Here is an 18,493-nt window from a genome sequence, read left to right as displayed (position 1 = left end):
AATACATTTCACACAAAACAAATGATTGAAGATGTTTGAACTGTTTACAATGATGCTGATCCAGAACTGATACAGTAGCAACTTCCCAGCACAGAAATTTTAACTTACTTTCCAGATCATCACACATTTTTTTCCAGTAATGCCAGTGAGAGACCTTGAAGAAAACTTGTTTTGTATTTCATAAGCAATTTCTAGGATGTCCTGTATGCCAACTGCTGAGTGATTCGAGTATCTTCCTTGCAGCAGTTTTGAGACTATGAGTTATTTGGAAGCGAGCAAGATGAACAGGGTATGATTGGCGTGGTTACCACATTGTTTGAGATTTCGTGAAGACTGCCCTTCCAAATAAGCAGGAAGTGCTCCAAAGAGATACAGAAACCATTTCCCGGTACGCACAGAAAGAACTTGCCTTGAGGAGAGAACAAGTTGCTGTGAAGCAGCTTTTGGTTTCAGACAAATGATATAATACGCTTTATGTACACAGAGGAAAGAAAATCAAGTTCTACTTTAATAGGTAATGATAATTACAATACTTGATATAGTTTATCTATGGTTAAGAAAGTTGACTTATTAACACCTGAGATGTAATCGTGTGTTTGCCCAAGAAACACAAGGAAAACCTCTGCCCAGGTTTCAAAGATGCTTAATTGTAAATCTGCAATTATTCATGATAAAGTTAACAGGACTCAACGGTTGTTGCAATTGTTTACCATAGCTGTTGATATTGACTGACCTCTTGTAAAATGTTAGTTTCATTACATTGCTCCACAGCCTCAGTAGAAATAAGCATCACATGAAGCTACCTTCAATAGCAAGGGCTGAGCTCTGCCTGCATTTTTAGCTAGTATTTCCCTGAAATTCCTGGTGTCCTTCTGAAGTCAGATACATAAGTAGTAGAGGAAGGAGCCTCAGGATAAAGGTGAAAAGAGTCTGTCTCCCTTACAGTGCATCATGTTGGGTAACAGATGCACACTCCCACGACACATAGCTGCTGGCAGAGGAGAGCACACTGCCCTCTGCGGAGTCACAGGCTCTGTTCAGCTCCCTGCACCTCACAGTCAGGATCAGAGGCTTAAACACAACGTGGTGCTAAAAACACAAGTGTAAACACCACAGAATAGGAATGAGAGTTTGAAAGACTGAAGTCCTCTATCCTCTTCTCTTTCTGTTTTAACTCTGTAAGTCAGCGGTTGTTATTCTGAGTCTGTCGAGGAAAGGGCAATTTGTATAGAGTCAGTGTGTGACTTCAGAAAGAAAAAATACTACATAATTTTCCAGCTTCTCAAACTTGGAAAGGAAAATATCATGAATTGTATTTTGTAGCAGGTTTTTTTTAAACTGTAAATTTTCATTTAGTTACTGCGAGATCCTCAATGGACGCTTGAATAGGAATCTTCTCTTTTATAATGCTTGAGGGATAAGCTTCTACACGTTAAGGACTTCCTTGCCTGAACTGAGAGCCTTTCTAAGGAGAACTGGGCAGGGGCGTTCCCTCCTCGTGGCAGCAGGCAGGATCCTCCCTGGCTATTTTCAGGCAGGAAGCAGTATGCTATTCACCAGAGCCTCAATAAGTGACAGTCACTTTAAACCATGAGAAATGTTTTCCTATTGATACGTCTAATCCCCTGATGATTCAGCTACATAGGGAAAGAAGAGCTCAGAAGCCTTTCATTTGGTCACAGACTGCCTGGAGCTCTCTACGCTTTAAATACACAGCGAGCCCATTGAGAGGGAAGACAGACGTGTTCCTTTTGCCTGGTCAGACTTGAAGCCAGACTTAGAAAGTGAGGGGCTGAGGAGTGCAAGTCAGCCTGCTGTCATACATCCCAACACTGAGTTTCACAAGTAGCCCAAGCATTTGTGAACAGCAAGGTCAGTGGCAGAGCCTAACCCAGACCACTGAAGGAAACGGTGTGGGGAGAAAAGCCATGAAAATTCTTCTCAAGATAGGAGGATAAAGAGTCTGTTGTCCAATTTTGATATAATCTGCTTAGCAGCGCTGGTCTGTCTTTGCGAGGCCCACAGTCACAAGACTCATCTGTGCTTTAGGGAAACCTTTCTTCTATGAGAATCCCCACAGCCAGGCTAAGCCTCACACAGCAGATATGCAGCTCTCAGGAACTTGAAGAATTGCACATCTGTCCAACTGAAAGTCCATGCCTCAAGTCACTCGCCATCCACATCAGATAAAAGAAGATGAGAAAGAGAAGAAAGAATCAGGCACAGAATGCAAGCCAACAAGAACCACCAGACTGCATGTAAAACCTAATGCAGTGCAGTTTCCATTCCAACAGCCCTAAGAGTTTAATGACACAGCTTGACTGATCATATAAAACGTAAATGAACTGCCCAGGAACACAGGTAACACCCCACTCTGCAGGATTAGGAGGCAGAGCAGTCACAGCCTTTGTTTGCGCTGTCTTCCTTCTCTTCACTGGTAGGATACCATTTCAGCGCTTTTGCAAGCTCTTCAAGAAAGCTTCTTTTCATTTCTTGCACTGTAGCTCAGACGAGATTATTAAAGGAAAAGGGGTGGATTAACTACTTGACAGTAATTGGGAAACACCTCGGGATACAAGTTCTGTTCTTCCAAGAAAAAGGGTTAAAATTAAAATAGCTGCCTTTAATGGGACTGAAAGATCAATACCAGACCCCACGGCAAATTAATAGTATGTGTAATAAATGAAAAGAGGTTGCTGCCAGACTGCTGGGAAGTGTCACTGGGAGAGGGATCTGGGGATCCAAAATGACTGCAGGCCATATTGTATCAGCTTCCTCACCTCACTGCAAAAGAGAATTAAATATCAGAACCACTAGACAAAATCAAATGTACAGCACCTCTCAAGTTCCACAGAGAAGACATGAATCCTCCAGGAAGAGACCTGTACACGGTAAGTGGATTCCATACAGGTCCTTGGGGCTGGGAAGAGTACAAAAGGATAATAGATCAGAGTAGAAACTTCCCCAAAGAGCTAACAGAACGTGGGAAACACAAGGAGTGAAGAGATCTCAGAGGATTTTTTATAGAGAAGCTGCAAAGGGTGCACACAAGAGACAAGATGGTGCCCCTGAAACCCAGAGCAGTGATGCAGCCAATTAAAGAACACTGGAAGAATGTGAGCATCTAGAATGTAAAGGTGTGCGAGGTCAGTAATAATAAATAGGAAAACTATGAGCTCCTGAATTCAAAACAGTTTAAAGTTACTCAAGGTTTCTCATGCTAAATGGCAGAGCAAGTCCTTACACCGAGTTTAATTTATTCAAAAAAACCCAACAAAAACAACACAAAAGCATCATCACTGCACTATTTTTCCCACCGAATGAAGAACCTTTGAAAGTCTCCAGTTTTGCCAGCAGAGATTTCTTCACAGAAAGAGCTGGTTGCAGCACCAGATGTGTGTAGAAGCTGTTCAGAGTCCTCAGGGACTTCTTGCTATTATGTCTGCCCCAGGAGAAGAATTCTGTGCTTCCTGAGCTTGTTCACACCCACACATTTTTTGCAATGCAGACTCACTTCAATAGGCAGGGATGGCTTTAAGATACCTTAGACATTTAAATTTGTGGCCTGGCAAAGAATAAACACTTGAAATAAAGAACTTCAACCAAAATCCACAGCGCTATTTCCTGCAGGACTAGGACTGTCTGGGAAGGTTTTCTTCTCCAGTATGTACTACTTTCTAACTCCGAGAGGCTACAACTCCAAGTAGTCATTGAGCCCTGTCTCATCACTGACATACACTCCACTTTGTTATATTTTCCTGCTCCCCGGTGAGCAAGACAAGGAAAACTGTTCTGCCCCTTGTTAGTCTTTTTTTGTGAACAGCCAAGCAAAGAATTAAGTTAGATGCTCAACAATGTCTAGTGCTTTTAATCGCTAAATTATTCCCATTATCTCTTAGAAGCTCTAACTTAACCATCAGCTTTGCCCCATACCATTGAAAAGTCTCTGCCTTCAAATCCTTAAGCAATCTTCATTTTTTTCCTGTTTTAAGAAGTGTAATTAGCATCTCAGTCCCATCTTACAAAATGACACTATGACAGTCATTTTGGTACCTTATAAACATTTGAATAGTGGAATCCTTTTAGGCACATTCACAGTAATTGATATTGGCTGTTTTTTCTTCTCTGCCGAAGTCTAAGCAACCTTAATCAGAAGTTTTTATTAACGGTCCTTTAATAACTATTCGTATTAGACAGATATGGTGAAAAGCTCCAGATAATTTAGTTTCAAGAAGTTAAGCGGAAGACAGAATTTTGTTACCTGTATAGGATACAGTGCTATTTCTACAATCAGCTTTCACCAACCTAACTGAGCAGGTGGGAGGTCTGCAGAACCACAACATCTGAGCTAACTGTGCTGGCAAAAGCCTCAGTACCCCTAACAAAGATAAAAACACAAAGTTACTGATATTGCATTATTTTGCCCACATATTTATTAGGTTGGAACAAGCAATACTGGTAAATTAGTATTTTGATCCACAGAAATGGAAACCTCCTATTTTGTATATATAACATAGCTACTTATACTGGCAAAAGCCAAGATTCAGAAAGTTCTTTAGCATCTTAACATGCATTGAAACTTTTGAGAAGATGGATGCTTAAATAGGAGAACAAGTGTGGGTCTCAGTCAAATTGTTCCAAGTTCAGACACAGCCTAAATCCATAAAGCCTTTAAATTATTTTGTGAAATTCAGAATTTGTGGTAGTGCAACCAAGGCAGGAAACAGTTCCAGTTTCACTGTCTGCCAGTACTTGCTAGCAAGAAGAAATAAATCAAAATAATATATATCAGAGTTAGATTAAAATGTGCCTGAAGCACCACAGCAAGAATTTTCAATTTTTGCCTTTTTTTTTTTCTTATTACATCTTACACCCATGAATTACGCTATTCTCCTGGTAGCCCACATCACCCACACACCACACTATGCTACCCAGATCACTCAGAAACTTCAAGCAAAGGACAGAACTCTATAGAGTTACTGATATTTCTTTCCATACAGGGTATTTATTTTATAAATTGGGCATTGTATTTTAACAGCTGGATACTTAGAGCGTATTACAAGTGGAAAAAACAAATCATAGAGTTATCGCTGTCAAGCGAATGAGTTTGGAGTGGAAAAATGCAAAAGCTATGTTCATGTGCACAAATGACTTACTACAGAAATACTGAAAAATATCTCATCTGTATCTACAAAACATGTTGTCCAGCAAGATATTATTATATGGAATAGATGGATAAAAAAAAACCACCCAACCATCTATAAGGTTTACATGCCAATTTCCTTATGTAGCATCTGTTCTGGTACAACAGAGTAAGACTGCAACAGGCGGGGATGAGGAGGTAAGATTTCTTTCACTGCATTTTAAACTGGCTGCAGCAGATGCCTTTTTTAGTCCTTGGAAGATTGATGATTCCATTATTTGTAGTACTCAGCAATAAATCTCTGAGTTTAGGCTAAAGTGAGCACTTTTCCCTACTTTACGTCTTCCATTACACTGTTATTCATCATGTTTAATCATTCATTTACCTCTGACTGCTACTGCACTTGGGGAGGACTGGCACATTATTGATTTTTGACTTTTACCCTTTATAAGCTGGGTAAAGGGCTTTGTGACTGCTTAATCAAAAGTGACATGACCAGAGCAGGGGAGCTGCAGACCTTGGGAAATAGCAGCTAAACAACGTGCCAAGTTATGATTAAATGAAATTAAGAGTCAACAAAGAAAGCAAATTATAATAAACTGAAAATTAAAGTGGATACCCCCAGGAGCCCACAGAGTACAAAGCACTGCACTGCCTAGTAAAACACATTTCCGGGAAAGAGGAGACTAAGATTAAGCATGAAGATTTACAACTTCAAGTTCCCACAAAAAGAGAAATGCAAAGCCATGCACTGCTAAAGCAGTGTCAGATAATGAAATTTCACTGAAGTATGTTCTCAGATGCTTATAAACCTTTTTCCTCAAATAGAGTGTCTGTCTGGTCAGTACCCCACTAGCAAACACGCAATGCAAGTAACACATGGTAAAATATTTTGATAGCTGGCTTATTTTCTGCTTACCAAAAAAATGAAGAGTTAAAGAAGTCAGAGAACTCCATTCATAGCTTGAATAAAGCCTGCAGATAAAGCCTTAATTTCTGCTATAGTATCTAGCAAATTATGCAATAAACAATAAATGTAAGTATTGTTATCAACTCCAAATCAACAGCACGGTAACACCAACTTCACATTTTAGACAAAGTGGTGAAAAAATACACATGCATAACATGGTGGTTAAAATTTTCCAACTTCTTGTCTAACAGCTATATATATGTATATGCTGTCTCTTTAGAGAGGAGGAAAAGTGAGAGAACAGCATCTTTTTTTACTGCCCTTGATATTATCATTTTTTTTGTCCTAAATTATGTTACCCCAATTCAAACCATTTTTTTTTGCTTTTTAAAATATATATATAAATTCCCATTTTGCCCACCTGTTACACACTTGGAAGAAAAACAGTAAAGCAAATAAAAAAATGAAGTAGTGGGTATCTCTAACTAGTTATTTCACACATTTTACCCTTTTCTGCTCTAGATTTTAGAAATCATCCCAGAAAAGATGTGAAAAGAAACCTCTGTCTGTTACATTGTGGTCATGGTTAGATAAATGAGCACAGGTCTGTTCACAATAACAATCCCATAGTACAAGGCATGCTGGCTGGCCTCTCCTGTTCACATTAAGGCAATCTGTCCACATTATTCCTCTTGAAAGACATTATCTATCAGCTACCAATTCCCATGCAAATATATGCCACCTTTACTGACTTTGCTTTTACAGTGAGATCCCCAGCTGATTACCACAGCCATGTAAATGCAATCACCCTCACATCTGTAACCTTCACCACCACAGCTAATTCAGAACTGCTGTGAAAAAAGCCATCACAACAACAGAGCCTTTAAGTCAACTTCCTGTTTTACAGGCCTGGGCTCAAATGAGACATTAAATGGAACTAGAGCAAGCTCCTCAACAAACCTGAGCAAGGGCACTCATGCTCATAGCTCGCCTCTGATCTGTGTCATACACACGTTGCCTGGGACAAAAGTTACTGCACACAGTAGTACCCACGCTCTTATCCTGAGCAAGTTTCCAAATGACTTCAACTCGAAAGAATGGATTTATATTTAAATATTTTTCATCCTGTGGTTAAGTTTTTGAACCTTTTCAGACAAGAACTGGCTCTAAGAGGTATCACTGCCCGCATAAAATCTAACATCAAGATGACCCCCATGACAGGAATAAGAAAATTCAAGTATTCTGGAAGTTGTTTTTTTTTTTTTTTTTTTTGAGACTTTTTAATCAAAAGATCTTTGTTTGGCAGCACAGTTCAGATTTATTTTTCCACTAATATTAATTTCTTCCTATTGATTTTGAGTATTAAGGGACCAAATTTCAGAAATGTTGAGCAGTCCAATGAATATAATTGAAGCCTTACATGCTGAGCAGTTCTGAAAGGTAGGCTAATGTCTTCTTTCAATCAGATATTCTCCATTATCACATGAGAAAGAAGACTACTATCTAACTGATGATTTATTGGTACTGCATAGCATATATAAGATGCTACCTTAAAACTAAGCATTATAATAACAGAGAAAATCATATTTCCTGTGTCTCTGCCACACAAAGCATCATTACCAAAAGTTAAAGAACAGAGGCGTGTGGATGGGAGGAAGATGAGAGACAAATGAAAACATCTCAAACAGAAACATCCCCTCCAGAAAGATCCTTGGCTGGAATGAACTGTCACTGTTTCAGTGATGTGAATTCAGCAAAGCATTGACAGTCAGAAAAAGGACTTTTGATGTTCACCGGCTCTTTTAAAGCAAAGCAACGCCCCATCTCATTGTTCTTTTAAAATATACTATTTTCATTTTTTTTCCTCCTTCATATCTATTTTACTTACTCTTCTCAGTTTTGCTTCCGCTCAGTACAACAAAACACAATGAGACTCATTCTTCGCTGGGTTACGCCTGTTTTAAGTGATAGTGACCAAAATTCATGAATAAAGATGTCATAAAATAGCACAGCTAGTAATACACAGATAAATATGATATATTGGAAGACAGTCTGTATAGGCATTGTAAAAATTGTAAGTCACCGCTCCTTAAGCTTATTAAAACTGTGAAGCAGTCAGTGAACATACTGACAAAAATTATCTGATTAACAAAATGTACCTCTTTTCCACAGAGTTCTTGACAAAATTCCTTCAATAAGTTTGTTGTTTGTTTAAATAAGCGAGCTGCCATGGGCAGGAGTTCTAGCATGTGACTCTAGTGGTTGAAAGAGGAAGTGAAAGGTCAAAATAGATTTTTAGTTTATATGGTGGAGATCTTTAAAAAGAACCTGGGGAAATCTGTATTGGGACAGACGTCACAGAATATATTAACAGCTGTCCTAGGAATGGATGAAAAAGTCTGAAACTAGATGACAGTTTGTACACACAACAATTATTCATGGTAGGTTAAACCTAAGACAAAATTGCAAAGGAATTTCATAATGTTGAATAACCGGCCATAAAAAAAATGTAGTTGAAATTCAAAGTCAATAATGCAAAGTAATGTACCTGAAGAGGAAACAAGAATAACTATGCATATATTTGAGGGGGACGTAAAGTAGATACCAATTTTCAGGAAGGACTTTCAATTTGGTCAGACAGTATTGTCAAAAAGTTACCTCAATGCTCAGCAATGCTGAACAAGACAACAGAAAATACTAACAGGAAAGGACTGCAGAACAGAACAGAAAGCTTAACTAAGTCACCATATTGATGCATAATTTGTCCACGTGCAGAATACTGTATCCAGTTCTGTCCTCCTCCCATCTTGAAACACCATACCATTCGGAAGAATATAGAGAACAACAAAAAAAGATAATGGAAGCTAAGCAGTATTTTCTGTTGAAGGAGATAGTTAATAGATCAGGATTTTGCAAAGATGGAACAGAAGATTACAAATGTAATGGAGTATATGATAGAAATCTATAAAGATGTGGTGAGAGTAAACAGGGAATGACTTTTCACCACTTGTAAGAACCAGAGGAAATTGGATGAAATTATCAAGCAATGTGTTTAAAACGAAGTATTTTCCCCTACGTACTGCATCACTAAAATGTGCAAAACTGGAAAAATATATTCTTGAGACTAAAATGCATGGTCTGATAAATCTCCCCTCTTTTTATTAAGCACCTCACCATTTCAGATCTCAGCTCTTTTATACCCAATTGCCTAAAAGCCTGAGATTGGGGTGGTAGCAAGACACTAACCACAGTAAATTACAAAGGATATTTAAAACATGCATATATTTCTAAGGCAAAATACTTTACTACCTCCTATTACAGGCAAGAAGTGCAAGTCATTGCGTTGCAGCCATAGTGTCAGTCGTGTACCCTATACACACATCACTTAACTGTCAATGACTCCTTAAGCTATGCTCAGCATGCAGGAAGAAGTTCAGGTCATGTCACATACCCGTACCCACCCTGTACCCACCTTGCCCAGTCATACCTACATGTTTTCTGCATTGCCAGCTTCCCACAATGTGTTAGCAAGTAACATCATAACATCAGAAAATAAAATTAGTGTCACTTCTCCATGAACATCAACAGGACCTGCAAGTTGTTATATAAAAACCCTTTCAAAATGGAAATTAAAAGTTTAAAGCGAAAGCTCTTAGCTGCGCTAAATGCTGAAAGTACCTAGGAAATACTATTGCTAGTATACTAATTCATGTATGGTAGACTCATTTTAATTGTCTGATTCAAAAATTCTGTAAAGAAGTTTTTGTAAAGCGTGTTCTTCTCCATCACGAGCAGAACTATCAGACAAGGTCCCAGAATCCGTATCAAAATCGTGATTTCAGAGAACTTTAGAAAGATATGTTTTATCTGTAGCACAAAGCCCTTACTTGATATCTCTTGCTTCCTAGGTAGTATTACTTACAGCAATTGTGTGCAGTAGGGCCCGTTTGCTCAAATGGAAGCAGGTGGTGCTAAATACCTGTAAAAAGCAACCCATCTGACAGGCATTATGAAAGGTCAATAGCACCCTTTGACCCTACCTCAATCAAGTCATTTAATGAGTTCTCTTAGTTTGTCTGGATAGTCCAACCAGCTTGTAGCAATGCTGTGAGCAACATCGATGCAGGAGCCTTGAGAAGTGCCAAGGAAGTAACAATTGGCTCCGCAGCTGTCTGCAGCCTGAACATAACTATGCTGTTCACCCAATACTGACTGACATTTCTAACATTTAGAAATGTCATTTTTAAAACAAAAATACCTTTCTTCATCTTAATAATCCTATCAGTTCATGTTCTGTGTGGTTTTCTGTTCTACACAAAGACCCCTGGGAACAAAGACTGTTTCTGATACGACTTTCCTGATGCCATGTGGCCAGGCACGTCCTTTTTATCGCAGTCAGATGTTGCAGAGTACGCTGTGCTGCAGTAACAACAGTTACTTCCCTATTATATCTCGTAATTCGAGCAAGTTGCAGCAAAATGCTCAGTCCGTACACCAAATCAGCGGTAGTAAATCTCAGTATAACAAATTCAGTCTGGAATAGTTCTTTCGTATAATCAAATTATTTTTTAGTATAAAATCAATAAAGTCATTTACTCCTCTATGCAATTGATTTAACATAGCATTACAGAAAACCTGGGCCAAAGGAGCAAGGTGAAACAGCTGAGATAGCAGGCACGTATTTCCATTTTGAATTGGTCACTGTGTTTATTTTTTTTGCCAAGAGGACACCACTAGCATCCCGGTGACATACAGGATGGACATACACAGCTCATCACATGCTAACCAGGAACCTCACCTACACAAAGCTCTCCATGGCTGGCCTCCTGAGCACAGCCAAGGTTTCCACCAATTGCTGTGTGACCATTGTTTTGCGACTTGGCTCACAAAACACGCGCCTGCCCAGCATTCAAACTGCTGAAAACATTGGCAAGCACCAGTTCTGCCCAGCACCACTCTTTAGGACGTGAAAAGTCCCAGGACAACACCTCGGCTTCCCCCGCATTGGCTCACCACAGCCTGCTAGATGGAAAGGTGGCAAACACGCACAGCAAGAGCAACATGCTTCTTCATGTAAAGCAAACCCTTGGGTTTATGGTCTGTTGCTTGTTGTCTGTGGGTAAATAACCTGTCACCTTGGCTTTTTCTTTTTTGTTGTTGGTGGTTTTGTTCTGTTTTTTAAAGCATCATTATCCTGCATTGCCCATGTCTACACAGCAGCTGAACACACAAGAAGTGCTTCACTGAGCCTCTGGACCTGTTATACTCAGACAAACCCTCCTCAGAATTGTCTGCCTTAATTCTTTGTTTCCTTCTTGCTTACCTCTTTAACATCTTTCACTCGACATCAAACATCGCTTGAAAAGCAAGAGCCAAACTTCTTTGCCTGTATGACTTAGAAATGAATATTCACCATTCTGGCTTAATTCTAATGATTGACATGATTATAGCTCCCACCAATGAGTTCCCTACACAGCCTAATAGTCTGAAAAGAGCAACAGCAAAATTGATGGAAGCCAGGAATGGAATAATGGAAGCTTGTTAGCTACTTAGACCCCCAGAGACCTTGAATTCCACAGTTCCTGGTTGGCATCGTGCATTGAATCATAGAAACATCCAGAGAGCACAAAACTGGTGAAGTACACTGACTGCATCGCACTCGACTTGCTCTGACTACTAAGCAGTTAAATCAGGGCAGAGTTTTGAGGATGTAGCAGATAAGCAAAGTATCTAAGGCCAAAATAATAGAGTGTGAGATATAATAAAGCAGACAATTCAGTGATAGCGCTAAATCATTGTACTTGGAGCAAGTCAACTCTGTTACTACACCACTCAGAGATGGCAGGAGAAAGGCTGTCTTATATCATAGTTTTTAACCACAGGCTGAAGACTAAATAGTCAAAGCCATGGTATATTTGCTTCTCAGTGCCCAGAAGGATAAATGCTGAAAACAATGATTTAAGCGAACAGGTACAAACCTAATAGATGCAAACAGATAGCCCCGTAATTTACTAATGGCGCGACTCATGTGAGGGTGGCTGCTGCTGGAGAAGATGTAGCTGCACATTTGTATTGCTTTTTCAGGGGCTATACATACATGCTTTTCTTGAGACCAGTTGCATGCTGATCCAGACTCTGGCATGCAGCTTGGAAAAAGAAAAAAGAAAGCTCATTTTGGCAACAGGAGGCCTTCCTGAAAGCACAGTAACTGAACTCTGACACTGCTCAGCTTCTCTGAATCAACAGAGGCCATTCAATTCAGCATCTGCACAGCAAAGCTAATTACATTCAGTGTTTAAACTTTGGGGTAAAGGGTGAGATGAATTAGAAATCTGAGTTCTTAGCAAGCAGAATAAGAAAGCATTGGTAAGTTTTGAAAAACAAAACCAAAAACTTTCCAAGGATTTGGGTAAGAAAATATTCAGACATTTACTTGGGACTTTTTAAATCTCCATCCGGCACAAATGCATTCTTTCATGAGATGTCGAGACAAACACACTGCTGTCCTAACACCTCCAATATTTAAAGTTTACTTTGTTTTGTGAATCAATTATTAAAACTTCTCTCTCAGTGAAGACACTTCCTTTTAACATTTCTAGCAGTATGAATGAACTATTTTATAAAACAAGCAATACTTCCAATATGGCAGATTAGCTGAGATAGGTAAATCACCGAAACTCCCTGACAAGCAGGCTTACGAATAATGAAGTAGCTGATATACAGCCGCGCTACCACGAGCCTCTTAGTCAGATTGCCGGATTTCTCAGCACGACACAGGCAGGACTCTGTTTCTGTAGTATAAAGAGACTCTTAATTAAATCTTCATTCTTCAGCGTGACAAGATTTATCCTTCTCTATATGAGCTCAGATTATTACATTTAATGCTGAAAAATTATTTTTTTTTCTTGCTTAAATTCAGCATATTGCTGATGCGGTTTCATTACGATTCTTTGTTGTTTCCAACTTCTTGAAAATAAAACACTAACTGTTATTTAGGTAGAAATGAATTGCACTACTCCAGCTTTCAGAGTAGTTACATGAATATGAACAGTCAAAAAATTTCAGTTTTAACATATTTTTAGTATGCTGGAGCAATCTTCGCCCAGAGTTATAAAATTCCATGTAATTGCCCACGTCTTAATGACCTCAGGCTTTGAATACAATTGTTGGTCTTTGTACGCTGTCTGTCACTTTCAGTGCTTGAGTATTGACATTGCATCTCTTTTAGGTTCTTTGCAGCCCTTTAATGACTATGCCAATTAATAATGCATCATTCTCTCTCCTCTAGCTAATTTTAATTGCTGTAATTTATGTCCCTAGACAATTCTTGCACTACAGATGTAATCTATACCACTGTGACTGGGTTCGAAGATCACCCTCTCAAGGTCCATCGCAGATAAACAACACAATTCCAAGTTCATAGACATCATCTACAAGTGACATCAATTACTGTTCAAGGAAACAAGTCATGACATTACAGGTAACAAACAGCTCGTTTTTATGTTCTGGAGCAGAGTGGACTTCGCCGTCAGGTCTCTGGCAATTAATTACAGCTTAACAGACAGAGCATTACTGAGATACTCAGACACTTGACAGGGGAAAAACCAACCTGAAATTAGCAAAGACAGAGGTTTTGCAGTTCTTGAACAGATAGAAGTCTATACAGCTACAGAGATATTCTCAGAAATCTAAGAATAATTTAATTTACCTTTTAAGTGGTACTTGGTTGTGGCATAAATGCTCATAATTCCTTGCCTACAGCCTGAGACAATGCATGACGAACTTCAGTTTGTATTAAAACCTCTTTGCAGCATGCATTGCTACAAATTAAATTATGAAGAAAAAATATGCATAACTAATTTCTACTCAACTGTACCAACAGACCATAACTATGGTATGACTATGAAGTGTTTGCCTGCACTAGATCACTTAGTTCATCCCCTTGCCAGTATTAGGGTTACTTCAAAATCATATTCTAGTGTTTGTTTCACTTCCTACAGCTTACTGTGATCCCTCACTGTACTAGAATATTTTCTTAGTGACTCAAAACCTATTAAAAATATAATACAAATGTCAGTTTTGGCCATAATCACATTTACCCTTTTCTGAACATTAAAGATTCAACACCAACAAGGTTAAAAGACCATGCAAGGAATACCAAATGGCTAAAACTTGCTTGCCATCTCAATAGAAAGCTGTTTGCATCGGGTATAATTTATTTGGAGTTCAACAAAACATAATGCTACTGTGGATTACGTGAAGACTGTTCAATCCTCCCTGGGATCAGTGCTGTAACTGCATGGAACTAAGAACCAGGACCAAATTTGGAATTTGCATTACTGATATAATGACTATACCTTGTAATGATTGCTCTCAAAGACAGCAATAATCACAACTATTATCTAACAAATATACACCCTATTGAACAATCAAATAAATTTACTTGTACAAGTGTCACAGAGTGTAATTTGCCAGTCATCTTCATGATGCTTTTACTTTAATCACAGTATTGTTTGATAATATATGGGACTGGTAAACCAACAAAAAGAGAATGAAAAGCAACACTTAGAGGCTTGCAAAGCATCTATCATCATTCAACTTCCAAGTGCCTCCTAATGAATCTTTGAAATAGTACACATCTTTAACTAGTCTCCAGTGAACGATATCCTTATGTGCTATCCTCAGAACTCATCTAAAATGCTCCATAAATTTATCGGCACGGAGCCAACATCACATTTCTTTAACCTGCTTCCTCTCTCTCTGATCAGAACAGAGGCTCTGATTTGCTGTTAATTGTTTCTAAAAGCCACAAAGGTGAAAGGGTGAGAGAAACAGGGGGTGGTGAAACAGAATTTGGGGTCCTTTAACTACACCTGCATACCTCCCTCTGGAACTTGAAAGTAAACTTGCGGTTGCTGATGTGTCCTTTCTGCAAGCAAAAAGCTAGTGAGGCTGCTGGCAAGATGTGTCTCTGTGCTTTCAGGCAGCTGTCACATGCAGAGGACAACAAGCTGCTCGTGCAGCACTTCACTCATCAAACCATATGCTATGGTAGGAACCTCAGGTCCCCAACACTCTTCTCACAGTCTGGCCTGCCGTAGTCTTCCACAGGGCAGCAAAAGCAAACAAAACAAAACACACAAAATCCCCAAACCCCAAGCAGTAACAGAACAGCCCTCCACCACAAAAAATATATTTAACTGTAAATGATTACATCAGCGTTTAATTATTAACGGCTCCTGTTGAATGTCTGAGAAATTGCTGAAAGGAAGCTATTGCACCGTTGGTAGCTTGGATGAGATTGCAACGGCCACCGTTTGCTGAATGTTTAACTGAGCATCCCCAAAGCACTGCACATTCTAAACTGCAAACAGGGCAAGAGATGTGCTTGTGAAAAATATCTTGTAAAATGCTATAACTATGCAAAGTCATCTAGATAAATCAATCCCCCAAACTCCTAAGCTTCTCAGAACAGGTCTATTTTTATTGTGTTGTGCCTACATTCCCCTTCTTTGAAATGGTGGTCATACTGACACCCAATTTCAAGTTACTCTAATAGTCACAAAGTATTTAGATAATACATTGATAGCCATCGTAAAAGAACCAAAGCAGTTAATAATTCTTCATTCAGGTTCACTATTGTATAGTTCCTGAGAAGCCAGACATCAGGGCAATTAAAAAAAAAAGGTACTGCAGTTACCTGCTGCAGTAAGCTCCATCTGTCCTGCACATCAAATGAGGGAAAACAAAATAAACCTTTACGACTTGGTCACACACAGTGATAATATACCTGCACAAGGGAGCAAGGTAAAAGAACACTTGTGTGCTCAACTTCAGAAGCATAAAACTAACTACAAAAGGTGTGTGCTTAAGGACTTAATACAGTAGAACCTCAGCTGTTAGAACAGTTCATTCACAGTCAGTTCAAATTCAAAATTGTGACTCAGAGACATTTGCATCTCTTCACTATCAATCAGATTTCACTTCCCACCCTTTTCTGCTTAATTTTTTCCAGGGAAACAGATCTTTCCAGTGAATGCAGACAACGCTGTGGCTTTTGAGGACCATATGCTCTGCTGTAACAGTCTCAACGAGCATACCCAAGTATAATGAAATTGAATCTGAGCATGCAAGAGCAGCGTATTTCTCAATGAGTAACTCCTCATAGCAAGATTATTGGCTGTAGAGAAGTCAAGGATTGAAGCCAAATATACTACTGCTTCCCATTAAAACTCCCTGTAAAAAGGGACACGAAGCCAGACTCCTAGGGCAGTGGAGAAAATAATCACAATAAAGATGTTGTTCCTCTGAAGGCCACACATAATAGCAAGGTCAGCAAAGTGGTGTCTCTGTGTGATTTAGAATTAAGCTTATAATAGCTTTCTCTCCAGTAGTAGCTCACATGTGAGCTGCTAAGCAGTTTTTTCTTCCTTTCTTTCTGCATCATACTAGGAAAAGTAGTATGTACATCAACCAAAGAAAATGCTTAACAACATTTCATACAAGCAAAAAGCAAAAACAAACTAAAAAGCCGCTTAAGTCTTTGCTGTATTTCTTTAACTTCCAAAAGACTGAGCAGAGCTTCTACGTTACTGCCACAAGCCTCAGTTGTAGCAAAGCAAAATCCTACGTGCTCCAAATTCCTCAGACTGGAGCAGCTATAAAGGAATTTGCAGTCTCTATGACTAGCAGCTGCTGGTGTTGTAAATAATTTTATTTTAATTAGAGAACTTCTGCAGTGTTTCTCATTATCCATATTCCTAAGTACAAGCAGGCTCAAAGGCTGTGCAATTACTTCCTTGGCCTACAAGATAACAATTCAAGCTGCCTAAAATATTCACAGTAAAACCTGAAAGTTTTGAGACTAAGTTAGCTCATCTTTATTCAACTTCTTGCAGTGGAATATTTTTATTATTAATATTAAATAGAAGAGCAAGAGAGTTGCTCAATTTTTATGACAATATGACAGGGCTTGTTAGAAAATGAAATGTACAAAAAACATATACCCAAATCCAATCACCAAAACACCCTGCAACTGTTTATACTGACTACTAGATAAGAGATTGCATTTTGTATTGAAGCACCAGAACATGAAAATATGTATATGGTTTTAATTTTGTCAGAGCAATGATTTTCAAAACTGCTTCATTAGGCATTCCAGAAATTCTCAGTGTCACTCAAAACATTGAAGCTATCACACTCTCATGACAGGTAATCTTATTAACCACATCTTTAAGTTTCCAAGGATTAAACTGTCGATGGCAGTTGACGATGCAAAGTGTCTATATGGTACCAAGATGCATTCAGGTTCATATACAAACATACAAAGTGTGATAATGGTCCATCACAGAACTGCCTGCAAGGTGAAACTTGCTAAGTGAGGAAATGGCAACAATTTAAAGGCAAAGAAACAAGTGAACCTCAAGCTGGAACGAACCACTTCCACAAAGTGACTCCTACAGGACCCTCAAGGGCCAACCTTTAAAAATCTGTACCTTGTACCACCTGAGCTGCAGTGTGTGATGATACCCACGCCAAGCACCCTGAGAACAAACAGCTGTCTGCACCACATCCTTCTGCAGGTACTTGAGTTATTCCCAGCAGTGCCCCAAACTGCATGTCTTTGAAAGAACTGCTGTGCTCCCTGGAGGTCACCTGGTCCAAGCCCTTGCTCAAAGCTCTGCCAGGTTCAAAGTCACACTGGGCTGCTCAGGACTTTGAATCTCCTCAAAGATGGAACTTCAACAACCAGTCTGGGCTACCTGTTTTCATGTTTGATCAATTTATCAAATGCAAGCGCTTAGTTGTTTGAGCAATTTGTTCTGAATCATCCATATCACTTCAAGAATTTGGGAAAGCAGGCAGAGGCCAAAACCCCACAAAAGACAGTGAGGCCTAGTGTTCAGAATTGATTTCATGGGATTGAGGGATGGTCTCAGGCTACATAAGGAGATTAAAGGAAGGCTACAAAGGAAGGAGAAAGAACATTGGAAGACATCTCTATCCTCATTTAGATATTCACGTTTTCACCTCTTGCCAAGGTAAGTGGTGTGCTCTGAATTCAGGATGACATTAAGGAAAAGTTGAGTCAATTTTTAACATAAATAAACGGTCCAAAATAATACTCAGGCACTCTCCATAAGTGCAAAACAAATTTATTCTGAATAACTCGAGTCAGAATCTAGCAAATATTTCGTTACATTAACAGTCAGTGGCTTAAAGAAGAAAGTCTGTGTCACTGTCATTCCCAGACTCCTACCCCTGCATACAAATGAACTCCAATTTGAAACAGATTTTTCAGATGTTCATATAGAACATTTATCAAATGTTCGTTTTTCCTTGCTGTTGACTTTCAGGGAAAGAGCGTCGCATTAATTAACCCATTGATATATCACACATTTTGTAATATATATCAAAATATTTAAATATTGCATGCACAT

The 18,493-nt window shown here is 39.0% G+C and overlaps 1 protein-coding gene and 1 long non-coding RNA gene across 12 annotated transcripts in view; one reads left to right on the top strand and one right to left on the bottom strand.

Annotated features, from left to right (window-relative positions):
- Positions 1 to 18,493, bottom strand: part of SULF2 (sulfatase 2) — a 160,063-nt gene that overhangs the window by 87,944 nt on the left and 53,626 nt on the right. Inside the window, exon 1 of one of the 11 annotated variants that reach the window (XM_080558306.1) lies at positions 8,213 to 8,302. The exons of the other annotated variants lie outside the window; for them this stretch is intronic. The gene's annotated coding sequence lies outside the window, so the exon portion shown is untranslated. Of the gene's footprint in view, positions 1 to 8,212; positions 8,303 to 18,493 lie in introns of those variants that run through there. 11 annotated transcript variants of the gene reach the window in all.
- Positions 9,977 to 18,493, top strand: part of LOC308178983 — a 33,559-nt gene continuing 25,042 nt past the window's right edge. Inside the window, exon 1 of the long non-coding RNA XR_013940090.1 lies at positions 9,977 to 18,094. This is a non-coding gene — a long non-coding RNA (uncharacterized lncRNA). The remainder of the gene's footprint in view (positions 18,095 to 18,493) is intronic.

The sequence above is a fragment of the Anser brachyrhynchus genome (assembly GCF_964034855.1).
Source record: "Anser brachyrhynchus genome assembly, chromosome: 16".
NCBI lineage: Eukaryota > Metazoa > Chordata > Aves > Anseriformes > Anatidae > Anser > Anser brachyrhynchus.
The sequence above is the reverse complement of the archived record's forward strand: the minus strand, read 5'-3'. Positions and strand labels throughout refer to the sequence as shown.